The sequence below is a fragment of the Anabrus simplex genome, chromosome 1 (genome assembly GCF_040414725.1).
Source record: "Anabrus simplex isolate iqAnaSimp1 chromosome 1, ASM4041472v1, whole genome shotgun sequence".
Classification (NCBI taxonomy): domain Eukaryota; kingdom Metazoa; phylum Arthropoda; class Insecta; order Orthoptera; family Tettigoniidae; genus Anabrus; species Anabrus simplex.
Genome location: NC_090265.1, coordinates 1,150,527,009 through 1,150,537,400, shown reverse-complemented (window position 1 = coordinate 1,150,537,400; position 10,392 = coordinate 1,150,527,009). Strand labels below are relative to the sequence as shown.

At 41.7% G+C, this 10,392-nt stretch overlaps 1 pseudogene; it reads right to left on the bottom strand.

Moving 5' to 3' along the window:
• Nucleotides 1–512: 512 nt before the first annotated feature.
• LOC137497022 (uncharacterized) lies at nt 513–1,636 on the bottom strand (annotated as a pseudogene).
• Nucleotides 1,637–10,392: the final 8,756 nt, after the last annotated feature.

Genomic DNA, 10,392 nt, shown 5'->3' with positions numbered 1-10,392 from the left:
ATACAACTCTAGCACCAAATGAACACAATGTTCGCCTTACTATTGTCATTTGTTGACTCTAGCACATGTGTAATACTGCGTTGTCCTTTTGTTAGCAAGATCCAGATTCAGTAGGTAAATTCTCTTTGGTAGGTAAGTTGCTCCTTGGTAGGTACGGTTTAGGGAACACATCGTTAGTCATATCACACGTCACTGGTAAGCTTACATTACACTTTGCGCGATATCTACCTTCCAACCCTCTATTTGTGTTATTCCATCCTTAATACTTGATCCTTTAGTTGTTGTGTTCTATCGTCTGTCCTTCCAAATTGTAGACCCGTTCCGTATGTCAAAGTAGAAGACGCCAAGGTGGGTCACTTCGGCGTGAAGATATAGTACCTTGTGTCCCCGTGCTTACTCCTATGTCTATTACCCTTACACCCACACGATGTAATTTTCCACCCATACCAGTGATCTTTGTCCTGTGTGATAAAGTCTTTCTTAGTCACCATAACTAACTGTTTCTGAGTGTTCTACAGTGTTTCATTTACAAAGTATTGGAACTGGGTGTTAGTTATATACAGAGCCCAACCAAATATCAAGAAGAAGAAGAAGAAGAAATAATTCGCCTGCCTTTCATCACTGCGAGCTGTGGATCCGGGGTACGGACGCATCAGATACGTTTTCAGTGGGAAAGCTTCATCACCAAGTATTACATAAGGCACAACAGGTTCATTACAATTTGGCAACGGTTTAGGACCTGGTATATTTAACGTTTTGTTTTCCAAAGATCTTCCTAAAACTGATCTTGAGAATAGTCCTCCGTCACTGGACTTGCCATAACCTCCTACATCAACAGCAATGAATCTGTATTTGGCATCCACTAATGCCAAAAGAACGATAAAGTATGTTTATAGTTATAAAAGAGAGACCCGCTGCTTGGGGGCGCTTGAATAACAACGTGTTTTCCGTCTAAAGCTCCTATACAGTTCGGAAAACGCCACAGATCATAGAATTCTTCAGATATTTTCTTCCACATTTCCTCAGTAGGTTGGGGCATTTCTTGTGGAGACAAAATGTCCCAAATAGCCTCACATGTGGAGACTATTATAGAGTGAACAGCTGTCGGGGAAATTCTGTAACTGAAACTCATGGAGATCTGCGAATTTCCAGATGCGAGATACCTGGAAAATTTATAAAAATTAATATTAATATCTACTCAGTGTACATTTCAATGTTAATTAACTGCATATATATGCGTATAATGCTAGTGGACATGCAAGTGCCAAATTTACACCAAACGTACACTGATGTACGATCAAAATACTTCAGTACCTATGAATATTATTTACCGTAATGTTAATGCTAGTCTCTCTTCTGCACTAATGGATTTCCTCCATTCTGAATTCTTTTTCGTGAGATGTGGTTTCAGTTGTTGAAGCAAATTGTCAAACTTGGAGTAACTCATTCGAAAATATTTTACGAATTTTTCTTGGTCATTTCGTAGCCGACCGAAAATTGTGTGAAACTCTCCTTCTTCTTCTCTCGTTGTAAACAATTTATGAACCCAGTATCGTTTCTTATTTTTCTTCTTCTTTTGTTGTAAAACAATGTACGCTGCACAGGCGATAACTACGTCTTCTTCGTTCGGATCCATGTCTCCAACCTGTGAGCACAGATACAATGAACAAGGACCACATGACCACAACACAGTCGTAGCACAGTCCTACATGTGAAAAGACACAGTAGGCGACACCGCCGTAGCACGGTCGAAGCACAGCCGAAGCACAGTCCTACATGTGAAAACAGGCCTTAAAAGGCACACGATGTTATAAAATATTAAAAAACGATAGTAAAAGTACACCGACGATGATAAGACACTTAATAATTCAAAAATCTTCGTCCTTCGCCGAATGACACCATTCCAAATGAGGGGGAGACACCACATAAAACGGCGTCGACATATGCAGGGAAAATATTCTTAATAGGTTCCGTTTTGTTTTTCATGATTAGCACAGCGGACGGCCGCTCGCATTAGACTGGTGAAAGGCTCAGAATGTCCGCCTGGACAGAGTCTACAAAGTTACTCTACTGCGGTATACAGTTTATACCGATTCTACATGCGTAAGAATTACGTTATGAAACCATCAATTTATTCATTGATTGGCAGTTAGTCCGCCTCTGTGGTGTAGTGGTTAGTGTGATTAGCTGCCACTCCCGGAGGCCCGGGTTTGATTCCCGGCTTTGCCATGACTTTTAAAAAGTGGTACGAGGGCTGTAACGGGGTCCACGGAACCTCTGGAGGTCAAGTGAGTAGAGGTGGGTTCGATTCCCACCTCCGTCATCCTCGAAGTGGTTTTCCGTGGTTTCCCTCCTCTCCTCCAGTCTACTGCCGGGATGGACCTAACTTACGGGCGCGGCCGCTTCCTTCCCTCTTCCTTGTCTATCCCTTCCAATCTTCCCCTCCTCCCGCAGGGCCCCTGTTCAGCATAGCAGGAGAGGCCACCTGGGCAAGGTACTCGTCATCCTCCACAGTTGTATCCCCCGACCCAGAGTCTGAAGCTCCAGGACACTGCCCTTGATGTGTTATCCCTCGCTGAGTCCGCGGAAAAACCGACCCTGGAGGGTAAACAGATTAAGACGAAGAAGAAGGAGAGGAAGAAGAAGATGGCCAATTAAAGAAAACGATGCCGAAAACTGAAAAAGTAATTAGTGGGTCGTAAAGCCAATAACGAACAATGGAGTTCTTTACTTCTATTCTCATGGCCCTAAACAGGAAATAAACACCCCTTACATCCTCGCTTTAAAGCACTGGCATATCGGGCTGAAAAAACATTAGGGCCAAGAAAGAATAATTATTTTATTGGCTTTACGACCCACTAACAACTACGGTTTTCGGAGACGCCAAGGTGTCGAAGTTAGTCTCGCAGGAGTTATTTTGCGTGCCAATAAATTTACTGACGCGAGGCTGAGGTATTTGAGCTAGTGATGGGCAAACAATACCCATGTTCGAGCGGGATCGAGCCCATAAATGTAGATGAAAGTATAATTTATATATTTTATTATCTGGAAAGGTGTGCTAAGAGGAAAGAAAAGTTCAGAGAATTTCGGACTTTACACAACACATAACATTTCACCTCACTCCTCAGTTAAAAGGAAAAGACGGTCATCAGTTTCACTAAAAAAATGAAACTACTTATGACACTAAGAGCCATGTATTGTTACGTGAAGAACGACTTCTCATGTTCCTTTCATCAAATTTATTAAATCTTTTTGCCTTATTCTCTCAAGTTTTATGGATATCTTTGAGAATCCAAACGTACCGGTAGCTCTCCAGTCAAGTATGCCGCACATCCACTTATTGGGTCAGTTTTGGAGGAACTATTGAAGAATGTGATAGCAAGTTTTGTGAAACCAGACGTTATTAAACGATCTTCCTCTCTCCTTGATGTAGATTATCATACTCCAGCAAATTTAAACGATGATTGTGATCTGATGATAGGAAACTCTGCGTTTGTTTTAGAGAACACCTTGAAGTCTGAGGAAAAGTGCATATTCTTTAAGTCTGTTAGAAAGTGTTTCTCTTCATCGTGTGACTACATGGTACACTAATTTCCATTCAAAGATGAAGTTTTAATTAATGCAGAAGTTACAAATATTTCTGGTATAATATATAAGGCATCATTTTCTAGCCTTAGATTTTTTATAAACAAGTGTCCGAACATTTGACTAGTGAAACGGAACATTTGGATAAAGAAACTGATATTCTGCACTCCTAGTTCTGTAACTTTCAGCTCGAAGAAACAGACCTGGCAAAAGGAAGAATTGATGTTCAATGGGCATTGGTAGGTCAGATGAAATCAGCTGGTGGTGTACTTAAATATGACAGACTCTCTAAGGTGATGCTTGCTATTTTATCGTGTCGTAATACGTCGCGATTTGCTGTGAAATTTCCCCTGATTTTCACTTTTGAAAATTGGCATGTCTGTATATTGAACCACCGGAATTCAATGTATTATCCGATGAAGATTCAGATGGGAAAGATGAAGGGGGCTCGCAGATAACCTTACGGGACACCAACTCCGAGCACAAGCTGAAGTAGTGCTGAAGCAGCAAATTCTTTACAGCAGTAAAGAATCCATGTCTGATCACGATCCACGGCCCACAAAGAGAGCAAAATCAGCATCTCGTCCACCAGCCACCTGGATGCCCGATGACCTAGTTCCCACAACGGTTCATTTCCCTAGTGCGAATTTTTCCATTTTTCGAAATATAATGGCGACCAAAATATTTGAGTCGTTTTTTGATGAAATTATGAATTTCTTCTGCTCTGAGGAGCAAGTATGCCCTTTTTAGAAATGAAGATCCCAAAGTAACCCCCAAAGAAATGGAAATGGTATGACCTTGTCGGTCTCATGTCACATTGCAATGTGAAGGTCTCACTATGCTGCGCAACACAGTGTTCCACTTTTTTTTAAATATTAGCAAGTTTTATGTCAACCAAACAGGAATTTTTAGATGAGAGGATTTTTCTACCTCAACATGTTTTTAATATGTTAATCATGATCATTGTATTTTAATCCACTTACTTCATCAGTGTTTTTATTTGTTTGCATAAATGTAATATTTGAGCTTCTACTGAAGATGGCTTTTAGATAGGCTGAAACATGTATAGATTTTGTCCCATCTAACATAGATGGTTGTTTTGTATTGAAAAAGAGGGTTATGTAGGACTTTTTATTTATAAAGCATGCTTTCGTTTGTGAGCACAAGTACATAAACAATAACCCCAGTCTTCCAATACACGTGTATGCAAAAATCACGAAAAATCCCTGTAGCAACAGCCGAACAGTTGGAGCAAGAGAACATCCATATTACAACAAAGTGGATTAAAAAATGGAGAGAGGAAACAACTCCTGCTCTTCTCGATTTCCTGGACATGAAGAGGAAGGCGCATTGGATTTGCGCTTCCTCCAAGAACTTGGGTGATTCTTAAACAGATTTAGGACAAACCATGGAAGATGTGGCTACCTCCTACACAAGTACGGCAAAGTGCAATCACTGGCATTTGATTGTGATGCAGCTCAACACACTATCCAGCACATAGTGATAATACCCTCAACGTCTGTACCATGGAGGTATTAATGAGTGGCTGCTTTGTCTGAACAATGCACCTTTAAAGTCTAATAGTTTGTTTTTATTACCCTGTTGCATTCTGTAATTAAAACATTTTATTTCATGTATAATACCATATGCTAAATAAACAATCTTAAAATCTGTTTAAGAAATTGGAAATTTATTGAATATCTCCCTTGGTAAATTATTCTGATCCCTAACTCCTCTTCCTATAAACAAATATTTGGCATAATTTGTCCTCCTGAATTCCAGCTTTACCTTTATATTATGATCTTTCCTACTTTTAAAGACACCGCTCAACCTTATTTGTCTAGAGTCATTCCACGCCATCTCTGCACTGAGAGCTTGAAACATACAGTTTATTTGAGCAGTTTGTATCCTTACTCCAGAGTCGTTTTCAACCACCTTAGTCTGGGTCACCCTCTTGCCCTACGTGGTACCTACATGCCAATGTAAACTTTTAAAACTGTACGTTTGTTCTTGCGATTTGTTCATTTAATATGCTATTATTTTTATACCATAGTTATACAATATTCTACTACAATAACATGTACTTTAAATTTCAATAAAATGTATAGGCCTAAACCCACACTGAAATATTCTTGTCTCAATTGGCAGCCCGCTGTGCTATCTTGATTACGTTATATGGCCTGCACATAAGTTTGAGTCTGACACCCCTGGTATAGAATACCATTACAAATCTTAAGTTTTTAACTGTTGTAACGTTTCAGTACTTCCATTATGAACATTAAACCTTGAATTCTTCATTATCACTTTTTTTTAATTTAACCATATGCTAATCTAATTGGCTAAATTTTCTACAGCATCAAATTTCAGTATCATAACAATTATAGATTTAAATACACTGGCAGAAAAGGAACACCCAACACCAACAAGGAGTTGTGGTAGATAAACAAATCCGGGAAATGTGTGCACATCTAAAAGATGGTGCCTATTCATGTCTGTGCGCTAGTCGATGATGGTAGTGTCACCATGACCTTGCAAAGCAAGTTTGTACATTTTGTGAACATATGTCATCGTCCGGTGTTGACGTTGTGAGGTAGGTGTGAGTCGAACATGCTTTTAAGGAACTGAAGAAGGCTGTAACTGCAGCTTACCAAGTTTGAACAAGGCGGTGTAATAGGGCTATGAGATGGTGGACGTTCTTTCTGCAATATTGCACAAAGATTTGTAATGCAGGTATCCTCAGTTCTGCATCGGTGTTTACAACAACAGTCATGGGAAGGCCAGGTCTCATGAAGACTGGGGTCTGGGCACACACAGGTCACTATGGAGAGGGAAGACTACCGTACCGTTTTCGCCACGTGGCTGTGGTGGATCATATTGCACCTGCAGCAGCCATTAGAGTACCAGTGACACAGCAAACTGTAACAAATTGATTACCAGAGGGACAGCTCTGAACCAGACGTCCTGTAGCATTCATGCCATTAACTCCAAATCACTACCATCTGCGACTTCACTGATGTCAAGTTAGAGCTCACTGAAGGGCAGAGTGGAGATCTGTTGTGTTCTCAGATGAGAGCCATTTCTGTCTTGGTGCCAGTGATGGCCATAGTTTGGTAAGAATCAGGCCAGGCGAGTGCTTGGAACCAAGCAGTCTGTGGTATCAACACACTGGACCTACACCAGGAGTTTTGGTCTGGGGAGCGATTTCCTTTGACAGCAGGAGCACTGACTGATTGATGCCAATGACAGAAAACATGACCAACAAGTGGTGAATAAGTTAATCTGGGAAGGACAAGTGAATCAGAATGTGATGAAACAAACAATATGACGATGATGATGATGATGATAATGATGATGATGCTTGTTGTTTAAAGGGGCCTAACATCGAAGGTCATTGCCCCCACAAACAATATAGAGGGGGAAATATTTCAGATGTGGTGCTAATAAATCCAGATGAGCACTATCAAAAACCTCAAGTGATCATGAATATCTTTTCTGTTGTAGTTGAAAATAAATGTGAGAGAATATAAAGCTGTGAAAGTAAGACTATTAGGCAATATCATATGGCCGATAAAAGAGACGAATGGGAGTTTTTAAAATTGATTAACCATGAGTTAAAAAGGGTGAATAAAAATATAAACAGAGTAAGGGATGGCATTTAATGAAATTGTTGGGGAGTGTGAAAACGGATGTTGTAGGTACTTTTTAAAAGTAGTAAGGAATGGTAAAGACCCACTATTATAACAGAGGTGCAGGTTAGAAATAATTTTTTTTTTTTGCTTTACGTCGCACCGACACAGATAGGTCTTATGGCGACGATGGGAAGGGAAAGGGCTAGGAGTTGGAAGGAAGCGGCCGTGGCCTTAATTAAGGTACAGCCCCAGAATTTGCCTGGTGTGAAAATGGGAAACCACGAGAAACCATTTTCAGGGCTGCTGACAGTGGGATTCGAACCAACTATCTCCCGAATACTGGATACTGGCCACACTTAGGAAATTTAATTCAGCAAAAGTCAGCCAAGAAGAACATAATGGCAAGCATATTTGACAGCCATATGACATTTAGGCACTAATGGACATATATATATTGGTACTTTAAGGCACGTCGGCGGATGCAGAGTGGGTTTCGTCCCTTAAGAGGCCACGGCTTGCCTGTGGTCCAACAGCTCTGCACTCTGACCGACCAACTGAGTAGAGGAATGTTGGCCACGGATCTATCATGGCTCTAAGCCTCTGCATTCGGGAGACGGACCTGGGGTACAGTGCCGGACTTCACGCCTGGCTCCACCCGTCGGCTGTCCTGAGAATGGTTTTCCGTGGTTTTCCATTCTCCTGCACTAAGGCGAATGCCGGTACAGTTCGTAGTACAGGCCACAGCCGCCCAACCCCTCACCTTCTCCGCGCATCTCCTTCACCGTAACAAATCTCCCGGCATGAGAGAAGGCGTCACCGTCTAAGAGGCCCGCCTCCAACTTCAGGGGAGGAATGAAAACGTTTAGTAGTAGTACTTTAAGGCAGATACAAGTTCCAGGAAGTACACTCCAGAGAACATTAATGAAATAGGAGAGTGTATGGGTGAGGACTTCAGGAAAGAATAAGAATTCAGTCAGCAATATGCAAAGGTAGTTGGATGTAAGATTAATTTCCAGGTTGAGTATGTGACTAATGTAGGCACTGACCTGCTCCATGGCTAAATGTTTAGCATGCTGGCCTTTGGTCACAGGGGACCCGGGTTTGATTCCTGCCAGGGTCAGGAATTTTAACCATCATTGGTTAAATTCCCTGGCACTGGGGCTGGGTGTATGTGTCGTCTTCATCATCTTTTCATCCTCATTAGGAAGCGCAGGTCGCCTACGGGAGTCAAATCAAAAGACCTGTACCTGGCGAGCCAAACATGTCCTTGGACACTCCTGGCACTAAAAGCCACATGCCATTTCAAAGTTGTGAAATTTACCTATGACAATAAGGTAAGGTAAGGGTGTATTCTGCCCGAAGGCAGGTCCGAACCTCCGCAGAGGTGTGCCTGAGCTGGAGTTTACGTAGGGTAGGGTGGCCAGTTCCTTTCTGCTCCTCCATTCCCTTACTCATCCAAATCTTAACCACACCCAATGTTGCTTAACTTCGGAGATTTCACGGAATCCGGTGTTTCAACACAGCTACGGCCGTTGGCTATGACAATAAAGACATTTACAAAAAAAGGACACAAAAGCTTAAAGCTAAAAAAGCAGTTGGGTTTGTTAAGAACTCAGGGCAATCAGTTGCAATATGCTGCCATATCTGAAATAATTATTTGATTACTGTTTGTAAGAAGGAGCTCTAGCGCCATTGTATAAAGGATAGGGTGATAAACATCTTTCTTTCTTTCTTTCTTAATCTGCTTACCCTCCAGGGTTGGTTTTTCCCTCGGACTCAGCGAGGTATCCAACCTCTACCACCTCAAGGGCAGTGTCCTGGAGCATGATACATTGGGTCTGGGGATACAACTGGGGAGGATGACCAGTACCTTGCCCAGGCAGCCTCACCTGCTACGCTGAACAGGGGCCTTGGTGGGGGGTGGGAAGATTGGAAAGGATAGACAAGGAAGAGGGAAGGAAGCGGCTGTGGTCTTAAGTTAGGTACTATCCTGGCATTTGCCTGGAGGGGAAGTGGAAAACCTTGGAAAACCACTTCCAGAATGACTGAGGCAGGAATTGAGCCCACCTCTACTCAGTTGACCTCCCGAGGCTGAGTGGACCCTGTTCCAGCCCTCGTACAACTTTTCAAATTTTCGTGGCAGAGCCGGGAATCGAGCCGGGCCTCCGGGGGTGGCAGCTAATTACACTAGCCACTACACCACAGAGGCGGACGGTGATAAACATAAAGCAGAAAATTACAGGCCAGGCAGTTTAACATGCGTTGCATGTAACCTTTGGTTTGATAGAAGGCTGTTCACGTTAAAGGAAATGTTATTCCAGTGAGGCCCAACTTGTGGGATTCCAACATGATATACCAGTAGCAGATAATTTAGATTCAGGTCGAATGGACTGTATCCAGCCAAGGTGGTGTTGGTCGTGATTATTGTTTTAAGAGGAACCGGGCAACCATCCTCTATTAAAACTAATCAGAGGGAAGAAATGGAAGAGATCCGACACTTCAAAGAGAGAAGGAAGATGAGGGCCATGAAGACTGTTAAACTGAAAATCTCTCTAGACCACAAAAACGACATTCATGCATGCGTGCACTGTACCTGCACAACCACCTGCATTATGATCAATCATCATTTTGTAATTACAAGTCCCCTCCCATTGGTTGATCCTGGTGTGTAATGGCATTAGTAGGCGAATAAGCTTGAGTGGAGCTGTTAAAGGTAGAATAGAACGCAATATGAGGATAAAGTTGGAATTCAAGAGGACAAATTAGGACATATAGGAAGACGAATTACAGATTGGACCAATCTATCAAAGTAAATGTTTGATAGATTTCCAAGTTCTTTTCAAAACAAATCATTGAAGAAAAGCCAACTGGGCTACAGCACTAAATGCATAGGCCTATCAATGAACATTGATTTGATAGAATCCTTCATAATTCATCAATGATATTATAACACGTAAAAGAACACCCATAATCTCGTTCTGTCTGCATACCAACCTTGAAAAGTCTAATAACTTGTACAAAACGATAGGTAATGTAATTGTAGATGTGAATAATGAAAGCAACAACATGAATTCTTCGAAGTATAGACAGTCCTAAATGCAGATCAATGATATAATCCTTGATAGCCCAGGATCAAAGCTTCCCTGAAACTCAAGCTACATTAATATCAGATCTGAAG